General features: G+C 44.7%; 1 pseudogene across 1 annotated transcript in view; it reads right to left on the bottom strand.

The window, feature by feature from the left end:
• The window catches only part of LOC144129642 (uncharacterized), a 388,920-nt pseudogene that overhangs the window by 66,167 nt on the left and 308,902 nt on the right, over positions 1-13,851 (bottom strand). Inside the window, exons 6-7 of the transcript XR_013313924.1 lie at positions 5,942-6,013; positions 3,141-3,236 (exon numbers count right to left, since the gene is read on the bottom strand). The product of XR_013313924.1 is annotated as an uncharacterized LOC144129642 (transcript). The remainder of the gene's footprint in view (positions 1-3,140; positions 3,237-5,941; positions 6,014-13,851) is intronic.

The raw sequence follows: 13,851 nt of genomic DNA on the forward strand, positions 1-13,851 counted from the left end.
CCCCGAACACTACCACACTGCACTTGCACGGGTAGCCTTTGCAAATACCGGATAGTAGCACTGTACATTGGGCATCACCCTCCGGCAATTTACAAACGACTCATGCAATCGGCGCCTACGTTTTCGGAGCCCTTGATGTACTCTGCACGAAAGGTATACTCCTGTAAAGTTAAGCTCCAACGCAGTACCCTGCTGTTCAAGTGTTTTCTCTTTGTTATATATTGAAAGGGTTGGAGGTCAGTCTGAATGATGAAGCACGTCACGTACAAGAATACGTGGAATTTCTAAACCGCCCAGACTATCGCCAAACACTCGCGTTCAATCCCTGAGTAGCGCGATTCGCGAGTCAGCAACTGTCGACTCGCATGTGACACAAGGTAGAGGACTCCATCATGCTCCTGCATGAGAACGGCGCCTATGCTGACCTCGGAAGCATCTGTGCGCAGCACATCCTGCTTAGTGAAAATTGGAGCTTTTAATACGGGCAGGAAAGCTAACGCGTTCTTGAGCTAGTCAAAAACGGCTTGCCGCTGTGGTGTCCAAGAGACAAGGTTGCGTTGATTTTTGCGTGTAACTCCACGAGCGGTTGGACTTTGTCGGCATAGCCAGGAATGAGGTCGCGGTAGTTTTCGACAAGTCCTAAGAAGGAACGTACTTGCTTCTTAGTCATTAAGAGCGGTACATTTACAAGCTTTTCTACCACCGTTTCCAACAGACGGATTGTCCCTTCTCCAAGCTGGTGTACAAGAAAAGAGATGTTCATGGCTCCGTCTTCACTTTTCTACGGTTTGATGGTCAGGCCGGCCTCGCGCACCCTGCTAAATAGCGTTTAAAGTCCAAAGATATTCTTACCGTTAGAGGTCGCTACGAGAACATCGTCGAAGTAATGAATGACATTGTCTATGTTTTTTAATAGAATGCGCATCCGGTGCGTAAATATAGCCGATGCTGTCTTCAAGCCGAATGACACATAGGCGAACTGATCGTGACCGGATTCTGTCGAGAACGCTGCTTTTGGTCTCGAAGCTTCTTCCAAGGGTACTAGTCAGTACCCTTTAGCAAGGTCATATTTTGAAAAGTACACCTTGGTTCCAACCTCGGTAAATACTACATCTGTCCTTGAAATGGGCTCTGCATCAGACACCAGAACATCATTGATACGTCAAAATTCGACGCAAGTACGATAGGTGTTGTCTTTATTTTTAGTCAGAACGAGCGGGGAAATGTATCGAGATTTTGAACGTTCAGTGACCCCTAATTTCTTCATCTCGTCTATCTTCTTTTCGACCACGTCCTTCATGGCAAAAGGCAACAGATATTGTGGGGTATTCACAACTTCAGAAGTCGAGAGCGTGAGCTGACACTACACTAGATTAGTCTTCCTGGGAATCTCAAAAAAGATGTCTGTACACGTGTCAAGTAAGCTCCGAATCTCCTGCTGTTTGTCTTTATCGAGCTTGGCGGAAATTTTCACAACTTCAATCCCTTTAACATGGTCCGTGCTAAGGGTAGGCAGTTGTTCTGAGTTACCTTCTTCGATTACGACGAAGATGACGCCTGCATTTTCTCTTGGGATGCACGCTCTTATATTTTCAGCATATTGATGTGGAATAGCTTCTTAGTGTGGCCCAAGTCGGTCCAATAATCCATGTCGTTGTTTTTTGCCAGAAACCACGAGCGTACCTTTCCACTGCATTAGCTGTTTATTTTGGCTACTGGGCAAAATAATAAAAGAATGATCTCTAACTCTTAAGTGCCGCTTCTTGCTGTTCCTGTTATAGTATTTCTTGTGACACTGTTGGGCACGCAACAAATTTTTGTGCCGTGCTCATAGTTTGCTCGAGACGTTCTCTTAGATCAAGAACGTAACAATATGACGTCTTTGTGTCTTCTCCCAGCTATTGCCTTGTCCAGAGCTCTCTATGGACTGCGAGTGATCCTGGCACATGTCGTTCAAATATCAATTCAAACGGAGAGAACCCCAGACTCACCTGCGGCATCCCTCTGTATGCGAACAGAACCGGAGCGATATAACGATCCCATGTTTTGGGCCGCCACACAAGCAGATTCCACGGTGTTACGATCATTTATCCAGCATCGCAGAAGCAGATGCCATGGTATTCTGTCAATTTTGGCAGCGGCCCAGACTAAGTTTGGAAGTTGTCATTGTATCGTGCACGGGCAATTACAGTTGGTCCAAATCGCTCAAGGTGAAGTTTCGGTTGTCGTCCAAGCCAAAAGTTTTGGAAATCACCGAGGCCAAATTTGGAGGTCGCCGCCGTGGTGGGCATGCTGAATTATGGCTTGAAATTAATTTTGGCCAAACTCGCCCAAGGACAACTTTCTGGGGTGGGCGGGCAAATTTTTTGGAGATAACTTGGGCCAAATTTGGATGTTGCCATCGTGTCGGGGACGCTAAATTATGGTTGGACAATGTTATTGCTGTAATCGGCCTTGATAAAATTAGGGATATAACCTGGGAAAAATTTTCGAAAACATCCCGGCCAAATCTGGAATCCACCGTTATATCGGGCATGCTCAATGATGGTTGGAAATGGATTTTGCAATGAATTGGCCAAAGTCATATTTGCAGGAGTAGGCCGGGCCACATCGTTGGAAATGACCCGTCCAAATTTGCAAGGATCTCGCCATTGTGTTGGGAACGATCAGTTATGTTCGGACATGGATTTTAGTCCAAATCGGCTGAGGCCACTGTTTCATCCTGTCAAAGAACGATATGTTGCTTTGCTGTGCTTCTCAAGGATAAAGCAAGCTCAAATCAGGCACGAAATGGTGAGCTTCTGTTGCGCCGAGTAGAACTAGCGCTCTAAAACGTACAGGCGGTTTCGGTGGCAAGAATGTTGACCCTGCTGACACATCTTAAACGTCTCAAGGTTACCTATACGGAACCGTATGATGATGCGCGGCGGGCAATGTTATGGCAACACAGAACCTAAATACATGTAAAGTTTTTTTGTAATTTCGTTCGATAATGAAAACAAACTTCAAGCCGCAAAGAGGTAAAAAGTGGTATTTGTTGATGTATGATGCAAACTGGCCCTGACCGCAGACGCTTTCGCAATGAGTCAAAACACATGCAGAAGGATATCATTAAGAAAAGCTGTTACATTTTCACTCACCCTGTGTTGAGGTTTACATGTGTTTGGAACACAAAGTCCTTTGAAGCATCGTCCACGAAACTCTTCTGTATCATCGTGCCGAACGTCCCAGGCATACTAAAGTACCAGGGTAGAAAAAGTGCAAAACAAATCCCTCATAAAAATCAAGAGTAGAAATTTTAGTTTACCAACAATATATTTGTAGGCACGCGTTTTGTGAATTATGTTGGTACAGAGTGGCTGGTGTTGTTGAAATGTGGGAAAGGAGATATAAGTAGCTATAGGATCACGAGATATACTATAGATTCATATTTACGAAGCAGCACAATGAGACAAGACGAGAGAACGGTCAATAAAAACAGGCCCTGTGCGCTTAACCTTCGCGCCTGCATATATATATATATATATATAGTATACATATATAGGGCAGAAAAGGTTTCTAGGGCTAGCTTGCCAATTCACTTGAAAGAAGACAGATGTAGTAAATAAACACTTGCAATTTTTTTGACGTTTCGGTCGGGGACCGGCCTTAGTCTGAGCCCGATATATATATATATATATATATATTATATATATATATATATATATATATATATATATATATATATATATATATATATATATATATATATATATATATATATATATATATATATATATATATATATATATATATATATATATATATATATATATATCGAAGTATACGCTTCATTTAAGGAAACATTTTTATTTGACTCGATGTTTCGATCAGAGGACCGATCTTTTTCAAGAAAAAGATCGGTCCTCCGATCGAAACGTCGAGTCAAATAAAAATGTTTCCTTAAATGAAGCGTATACTTCGATGTATATTATTTTAAGCAGTCAAGTACCTCAAATATATATATATATATATATATATATATATATATATATATATAAAAATATATATATATATATATATATATATATATATATATATATATATATATATATATATATATATATATATATATATATATATATATATATATATATATATATATATATATATAAAGAAGGTTCTAGTCTAGCACCAAGTGAGTGCTATTGAGAGTCGCTTGGTCTTCTCTTCATAATTTCGGCTTCCTGTGCCTAGTGCATAAACTATTAAATGCCCTATGCTAACCTTTCAGCTGCGGCTTGCATATTGAAGAGTGAATATGAGTGAAAGAGACAACCTTGTATAAAAAAAACACAGCTTGAATACCTTCAACAAGCCCTACTTACCTTTGTACTTCATACGGGGTCTAAAAGAACGCCCACTCATTAAAAAACTGCCACATGACAGAATCCAGTATCAAGGCGCACACAAGAGCCTAAATAATTTCACGCAGAAACGGTGCCTCCGGCAGAGTTTTGCGTTTATGGTGGCCACAAGTGGTGGGCCAGAAAATTCAGCGCGAGGGACGATGACAAATTTGCGGAATGCTTCCATGGTAGGTAGGAGGAAACACATATGATTGATTTCAGAGGTGCTACTATAAAATATCAGGCCAGAATGTATGCTTGAAAATGGAATAACTTCAGGAACTGTTTCCTATTGAACGTTTGTGACTGTAGGCAAACACAGTCGCATTTTTCTTCTGTTCTTTGAGATTCACAGCTCTCAGCAAAAAACGAGCGTAGTTTGTTATCTCGGACGGTCAAGAAATTTTACATGTACGGATCTGTCCCCAATGTACACATAAGTCATTAATGTATTTTGTCGACGCAAATGTAAAAGGGTGCTGACAACAAATAAAAGTTGGACTATATGAATTGACTACAGTGTTCTAGCGTGGAAGACAGAACCTAAAATGTACGTTTTGTAGGCTACTATATTTCATGAACTGGACTACTGGTATCGACATCGCAAGCCGATTTCACAAGTACAGTGTTTTTCTCGAAACCGAATTTTCTGCTTCGACAATAAACAACATGCTGCAAAGCCATTCACTTCTAAACGGCAGAAACGTAGACTTTCTCGATGTGGACGTAACGGTTCTGAAGCGAGCGGCATAAAAAGTTGTTAATTCCTTTTCAGTGCGCATTAAACAGCCCTCGGTCGTTTAAATTTCTGCAGCCCTTCACTACGGTGTCTGTCATAGCCATAGTCGCTTTGGAACGTTAAACCCTTATAAACGAATTCCTTGTTCTTAACCCATATCACTTATTTTTTTGCTGCAAGGCAGACGTTAATATTTCTAAAAAACTAGAAGGAAATACCTTTTACTAAGAGACTCGTCCACTGTACAATTGTTCCAGCTTCGTTTAGCCAGGCTTTTAGGCGCATCCCTCACATTAGGTAGTACGCGTGGTTCCTAAATAATTGGTATTCGCGGAGCTCTGCCGGCATAGTGTTAACTGTTATCCAGTAAAATTACATTAAACGCGAATAAGAATTTCTATGACCAGTTAAACACCTCACTACTGTTCACATCTGTTCTTTAAGCAACAACTTCTCTGATTAGCGGTGCACGAAATCGCGTTGCCTTCGTTTTGAAAACGGAACGCATATTACGAATTGCGGGTACTCGCAGCCAATTTTGTTTTTATGTTGTCTTGAACCATTTTTGGGTTTGTTTTATGCATTTTAACTCTCCAAAACGAAGAATTAGGGACGCTGCTGTGGGGGCTTTGGATAATTTCGACCACCCGGTGATTTATCGGGGTTTACTGTTCCAACGCGACTCAGGCTATGAGTGACGCCGTAGTGAACAGCTCTGAAAATTTCGACCACCTGACGTAAGAAGACAAATTCACACGCAATATTTTGAAGAAAATGTTATTTAAAACTATCGAGAAAATGAAGAAATACATACTCGGCATGTTGTGTTGTCCTTGTTGTACAAACCTCCACAAACACAGCCTAATGGGTATAGTCCATACCGATTCTGCAAAGATGAACAAAGGAGATTCATTGTCCAACCAGCGCAGCATCTTCTTCATTTATCAGTCATCACTGCACTCAAGAAAAAAATCATGTTTTGTAGATTTCCATGTGGTTTAGAGTGAGTATGTTCATTATAACGTGTACCTTTGGACTTATTCTTTTGAGGAATATACTGTGAAGAGACAAGGACAAGAACACAAGTGCTGTTAAGTACACTATTAATTTCTTTAACTTGTTTTATTTCTGCATGAGCCTCTTCTGCCTACACGTGCAAAAGAGGTGATTAAGTTTGATCAAAAAATACCTAGTGATATTTCGACTCAGTGTGGCACGTGTCGGTCTTCACACTTTAAACTCTAAGGCAGCGACACAAGCAGTTGAATAACACCATCTGCCGGGCGAGTTGATTGCGATCCATATGTATCAGCAGCGCGAACACAAAAAGGAAGAAGGAGAAGATAGTACAGAGCGCTGAACCATTAACCGCAGATGTTCTCTATGGAGGCTCGCCAGGTGCTGCCATTCTGAACGCAAGATTTTGCACAGGCGTGTAGCATGGCCGACAGTAGACTGGATGCCGCCGAAGAGCTTCAGAAGATCAGGAGGAAGCACCTTGCGCCGGATGCAGAAGCCGAGACTTCTTGCCTGGCAGGTGGATGCCACGGCGAGGTATACTACGTAGCAGGGATCAGCTTGGGGAGAAAGGATCGCAACCAACTGGCCCGGCAGATGGTGTTATTCAAGTACATTTCTCGTTCTACTGGCCCTTTCCTTTCTCCCCAAGCTGATCCCTGCTACGTAATGTAGCAGGTGCTACGGTAATGTAGTTCAGTTGCGATGAAAGATCCATTTTTTACGTTCCTTTTGTGAAAACTCGCTGTTTCTGCAAACGCACCGGCGAGCAACCACCTGCGAGGCCGGGATGGCCGAGCGACGCTTTCAAGAGCGGGCGACTACAGCGCCGCCGCTACTTTGCTACACGACAGCCGGTCGAGTCACTCAAAATATTATAGTACACTCTACCGTGACCAACCGACGCGCTAGGAGTGACGAGCGATGTTAGGCGGTAAGCAGTAGCGGTACGCGATATGCTAATTTTTTCTATTTTGCGCAGGCTGTCACACCCTCGCAGTATCTCGCGCTCGAGTTTCGATTCATAAGTAAAAGAACGTCACTGATCAGTGTTCCCCTCTGCGCCGTCTACGTGACGGTGAAGCATCCCTGGGTCAGCCGGGAGTTCACATGGTTGTTGTAACCATGCAAACGGCGTTGTCAGCCTTGGCATGAACGAGTTACAGAGAACAGGCAACCATGGAGTGCAAACTTCCGCCACGTGCTCAGATAGGCTGTTTTGATTGGTCGCACTAAGAAGCGTAATTAGGAGAGTGAAATGGGAATGGGAATCGGCGCGAGAATCGAGTTGAGGGCATCATTTAGTTTGCTTGCATTTTGAAATTTCTTCATTGGATAACTCCCGTTCCTATGCATCGATTTTAGTATTTTTTTTGAGTCAGCATCTGTGTGACATAAAGAATCCATTTAAAGTGTAACCGGTATTCGTTCAAGCAATATTCCGCAGCCGCTTTAATAGCAACGCATCGGGTCTGTGGAGGCCGCAGCATTCAATGCGTCGCGATAACCTATTCCGTACTCTAGAGTCTGGTGGAATAGGCCTTACTCACTTGTTCGTGCATCAGCTTTTTTCGCATTTTTTTTTCTTTTTCAAATCGCCAAACCAGCTTTTTTTTTTACTAACTGTGTTTATCAGGCGTATCAGTGCTCATATGCTTTTCCTATTCGCACAGACTGGACCCACTCGTGAGGGTCCTTTATGGGGATTCCTTACGGAAGCTGGTGCGCCCTTGAATTTCCACACTGTGCGCTTTTTTTTTAGACTGCCTGTATAGCCTCTCTAGAACGAAGATGACTCGGGCACTTACAGAGTATTTCTTTCCTGTACCATTGTATCAGCAACCTTTCGTGGAGTCCTTGACACGAGTGTTTTAAAACACGTTAGGCGAATGTGCATTTCTTCTGGTGCAAAAACATCTTTAAACTGTGCACTTCCCCGCTGCTTCTGGAGGCGTGGCTTCATGCTAAGATGTTTGCGGCATGGACGGTGAATTGTGCCTGTGACCAATGTTTTTTTCAGTGCATTGGTGCTATTTTCTTCTGGGACATATTACAGCGAACAATTAAGAATCACACTGACATCACACCATGCACTATCTGTTTTTTGCCTGTTGAGTTAGTTATATTGATTTTAATGGCGCAAAAGCAACTGAGGCTATGATGCGGCAAACACACGGTTAGAGATTTTGTTAAAGGTTACGCTTTTTATATCTAAAGTTTGTTTAAAACAATGGCTTCTCTGAGAAACTTAAAAATGTTTGAAAAATCAACCAGTGCTTGATCTCCCAAAAGTAACATGGGGTGTAGTGGGATGTATTCACTGTACAATGTTGTGAAATATTTTTCCTCAGTTGTTCCAGTTTTGTGTATACAATTAAAATGTGGTTTACCGTGACTTCATCGCCACACATTTCGTAGAGAGGTTTGTCTTTTTTTGTCAGTAAGAAGTTGTGAGTAAGGTGTGTGTGTCCAATGCGTAGTCGACACAAAATAACTTCTATGAAACGCTCCTGATGTTTACATGATCTCCATTCTCCCAAAACGGGTTTTATAGATTGTAGTTTGTTGTTTGTCCGAACCATGCAATCTGCCATTTATTCCTGAGTTTACTGTGCAGTAATTTAGAAAAATCCTTCTGTGCTTTGTTAACTTGTTTTATATGGCCAATTAGAGCTTGCGCTGCGCAAGCATCTGCTCTCTCATTACCTAAAATTCCAACATGGCTAAGGACCCAGCAGAATATAATGTTATGTTTTTGCTTTGTAATTTTAACTATGTTATGTATGATTTTTCCTATTATGGGTTCAGCAGCATTTGTAGATTGCAACGCTTTGAGCATACTCAGTGAATCGGTGTAAATGATGCTATTTTTTGTTTTGTTTTACTATTTGTTCTACGACTACAAAGATGGCATAACACTCTGCAGTAAATATCGATGCATACTGTGGCAATCGTATCATTTTTTTCATTTTTTCCTTGATTTACTGGACTTCTGACATGACTTTGTTTTTGAGCCATCAGCGTAAAATTCAGTCTAGGTGTCATATTTTTCTTGTAGTGCAAAGAACTCTTGCAGTATGTGCTCGTGTGGCATTTCCTCTTTGTTTACGTGTGTCAGTGTGAAGTCACACACCGAAGGGAGGCTGTACCATGGTGGCAAATATTCATGTCTTTGTGCAATATTCGGTAGGGCGTCCAGCACTGCTAACTCTTCACATTTACCTTCAAAGCGCATTATTAGTGGCCTGATAAAATGTGGTTTATTATTGAATAATCTTCTAGATGTGTACTTGGTAATTATGTGATAGCAGAGATGTTTAGGAAGAGAACGAGTTTTACGATGTACGTGCATGTTAGTGTGACTCTTCTATCCTCTAGTGTGGGCTCATTAGCTTCAACATAAAGACTATTTAACGGGGATGTTCTATATGCTCCAGTTGATAGGCGCAGGCCAAGATTATGAACGGGGTCCAGTCGTTTCAAGTAGGATGCTCTTGCCGAGAGAGAGAGAGAGAGAGAGAGAGAGAGGGTTTATTGATATGAAAGGCAGAGAGGTTGGCCTGAAAAATAAATATCTGGCCTGCTACTCCGCTCTGGGGGACGGGAAGAGGAGATAAAAGAAGGTCACGATGGGGGACGATGATGATGATGGGAGGAGGCAGATGAAAAACTACTTAAAAAACAAAAACAAAGGCACACTTTCTGACATCACAAACGCGAAACAAGGTCCGTGTCGCTCAAAAAGCGTGAGAGCGTTCGCGTTGCCTTTACAGTTCTAAAACTATCTGGCCAAGCGCCGAGGATCAAATCCTCAGAGAGGAGCGATGTGTCCATAGACTTCAGAGTAGATGCGAGCATGAGTCTTTCACGTGCATACGCTGGACACGCCTCATCAATTCCGAAAGCAGACAAGTTGTGTCCACTACAGAGAACGGTACAGCTGTACGCAGGCCACTGCTGAAGGCGCTCCTTGCTTCAGCGTCGGCGGTCTCATTTCCATCGAGTCCGCAGTGTCCGGGGATCCACTGAAACACTACAAGGAGGCCGTTTCCCTGAGAAAAAGATACGAGACTTATGATATCAAGAGCCAGAGCTTGGTAGGCTGTGTGGCGTAGGAAGCATCCTAAAATGTGTAGCGCAGGTTTACAGTCGGTGAAAATGCACCGCTCCTGAGTCGGTTCTCCGCAGATGTGGCGAATTGATTCCCGAAGGCCCACAAGCTCTGCAGTGGTTGAAGTAGAATTGTGTCCCAAAATCAATCTGCGGGTCATCTGTTGTGCAGAGATTGCGAAAGCTGCTGTTGATGCATTTGGAGACGCAGATTCATCCGTGTAGACGTGCACACATTTGTGGTATTCCTACCAGATGTGGGCAAGTGCGAGTTGCTTCAGTCCGCTAACCGGCATCACAGATTTCTTGATTATGCCAGGGACATGCAGGTAGACTGAAGGCTGAGCCATTACCCACGAAGCTGCAAGGAATGATGCGGCAGGGCATAGTCTTATGGAAATTCGGAGCGATGGAAGCGCAGTGCGCGTGCTAAACTGCTGTCCGGTCGCTCATCAAAAATCTTCGTCAGCGGGTGACAGCGGTGCCGTGTAAGCGCACGTAAATATACACGAAGTGGTTCGTGTGACAGGTAGACCGATATTGGGCACGCACGAGATTCCTCAATCGTGCCTTTGTTCGAGGCACAACGTGGTACTCCGAGGCATATCTTGAGCGCCTGTGCTTGGACATTCTCTAATGTCCGCAAGCAGGAAATACTCATGTTAGAGAGTACAGGAAGGCTGTAACGAATGTAGCCAATAAAGAAGGTATAGTAAAGTCGAAGCAAGGAGCGCTCCGTTGGGCTCCATTTAATGCCTCCCACAAAGCGAAGCACATGGCAAAAAAGAGTGAGTCTTTTCTTTAGCATGTTTATATGCCTCGACCATGACAGATTGCGGTCAATGATAATGCCCAAAAATCTGTGGTGGGAGACGTATGGTATTGCAACCCCTTGAAGAGTTAACGGGTAGTGGCAGACAGACTTGCGCGTGAATGCGACCACAGCACATTTTTCAGCTGCCAAGTGCAAACCCTGACGCCGTAGGTACCTTGAAGTAGATGACCCGGCACGTTGTAATCTCGCACGCATTTGCGGCCGTGTCGAACCCGACGCCCAGATGCAGATATCATCAGCATAGGCACTGATGTGAATGTTAGTGGGAAGTTCATTCACCAGTCCAATCAATGCCACGTTAAATAGGGTTGGGCTAAGAACTCCTCCCTGAGGAACTCCACGGCAAACCTGATGCCGGGTAGTCTCCCCATCAGGCGTATACATGTAAACAGACCGGCCGTTGAGGTAGCTCCCAATCCACGAATACATCCGGCCGCCAACGCCAATGTCGTCAAGGGCATCAAGGATGGCGTCATGAAGTACATTATCGTAGGCCCCTTTGATGTCCAAGAAGACAGCAGCGACGAGTCGGCGACTACGTTTTTCATGTTCCACTGTCGATATGAGGTCGATTACGCTGTCAATCGAAGAACGTCCCCTCCGGAACCCGGTCATCATATCCGGATAGAGAGCATTCTGCTCTAAAAACCATTCGAGCCGCGCCAGCACCATTCGCTCCATAACTTTGCCGACGCAGCTTGCTAGTGCAACTGGCCGGTATGAGGTAAGCTCATACGGAGGTTTGCCAGGCTTCAAAAGTGCAACTACCCCAGTAGCACAAGGTGGCGGGCCCATGCGGGCCCGACATGGGCAATGAGGGCTGGTGGCTGCCCGCAATAAACCTACATGGGTCCCTCGTGGGCTCAGTGCTGGCAAAAAAGTTTTGGGTTGCCCATTTTATGCCTGAGTGGGCCCCTCGTCAGCTACGCATGGGGTTAAAAAGAGCGGCCAGCCCACCTGGGTCCTACCACAGAAACATGCGGGCAACAGTGCGGGCTCTATCATGGCGAAGTGTGGGCAGCCTCTCTTGGGGCTGCCCCTGCAGCGCCTTGAGGGAGCCACGGTGGTTTTGTGTGGGCAGAGAGATAGTATTCCCGCCTTCGCCCTACATGGGTCCTGTGTGGAAAATACAGGGGCTAAACTTTGGGCTGCACAGCGGCGAAGCGTTGTAGGCATGCACTTTGGGCTGTCTGAGCAACGCCTACATTGGTCCCGCATGGGCTAGGCGTGGGCACATTTGTCATTTCCGCATATTCCCCGCGCCTCTATCCTAAACAGGGTATGAAAGGGCTAAGTATGGGCTGTATGCATGCCACCACAGATACATGCGGGCAACAGTGCGGGCTCTATCATGGTTCAGTGTGGGCAGCCCCTCTTGGGGCTGCCCGTGCAGCGCCTTGAGGGAGCCACGGTGGTTTTGCGTGGGCAGAGAGATAGTATTCCCGCCTTCGGCCTACATGGGTCCTGTGTGGAAAATACAGGGGCTAAACTTTGGGCTGCACAGCGGCGAAGCGTTGTAGGCATGCAGTTTGGGCTGTCTGAGCAACGCCTACGTTGGTCCCGCATGGGCTAGGCGTGGGCACGTTTGTCATTTCCGCATCTTCCCCGCCTTTATCCTAACCAGGGTATGGAAGGGCTAAGCATGGGCTGCATGCAGTTCGTGTGCATAAAATATGGGGTTACATAATGGTGAAGTGCGGGCAAACCCAATAGAGGCGGCCCCTGCAGCACCCTCAAGGATCCAAGGAGGCTAGCTGCGTGTGGGCAAACATACAATATTCCCGCCTACAGCCTACAAAGGCACTGCGTAGAAAATACGTGGACGGCGCATGGGCCTATATCAGCCATTCCCACACATTCCCTACATATCTGGTAGAAAAGAGCTATGTGTGGACTAGGCAGTGGCAAAATGTGTGTTCGTGAACCTGGGCTATACGACGGTGAATTGCGGGCAACCGCGATGGGGGCTTGCCGTGCATCACTCTGACGACACTGTGTGTGGAAGCAGGAGTATATTTCAGCCTGTAGCCTTCGTAAGTCCTGCGTCGATTATTCTGGTGTTTGCGGTGCAGAAACATCACGCGTAATGTTACCGATCGTTGCCCGGCGACACCTATGGACATGTAGTTCCACTTACATTAGCCTGGCTGCATATCCTACATTACATGTAAAAGGGCTGCATGGGTACCACAGCGATGGAGCATGGGCGCATGGGTGAACTGCAGGCATATATATATATATATATATATATATATATATATATATATATATATATATATATATATATATATATATATATATATATATATATATGCTCAGTATATGGGCTGCCACTCAGCACGTTGATGAAGCCAGACGAATGTGGGCAAATAGCTTGCATTCCCGCCTTCAAGCTAAATATATTCTGCATAGAATATGCAATTAAGCATGTAATTTAAGTTATATGCGCTACAAAATGGCAAAGCATATAGGTAGACGAATTCCGGCTGCCAGCAATAACTGAGGCGGTGCCCTCTTCCGACCTATAGACGCTTTACAGCGCCGTATCATGGGGGCTGCCATCTTTGGTCACGTGAGCACGCCGCCATTGCACGCCTCTTGACTGCTCCGAGCGCGCCTCGTCGCGACGGCTGCCGCGTCTGATGGTTCGGTTCCAACAGGCTGTGTTTCGGCTGATACAGTTGTAAAATAGTGGGAAGGAGACAGTATGGTTTGGCCAAAGATTCGAATGGCAAGTGAGAACCCTAATTTGATCTCTTGTG

The sequence above is a fragment of the Amblyomma americanum genome, chromosome 4 (genome assembly GCF_052857255.1).
Source record: "Amblyomma americanum isolate KBUSLIRL-KWMA chromosome 4, ASM5285725v1, whole genome shotgun sequence".
NCBI lineage: Eukaryota > Metazoa > Arthropoda > Arachnida > Ixodida > Ixodidae > Amblyomma > Amblyomma americanum.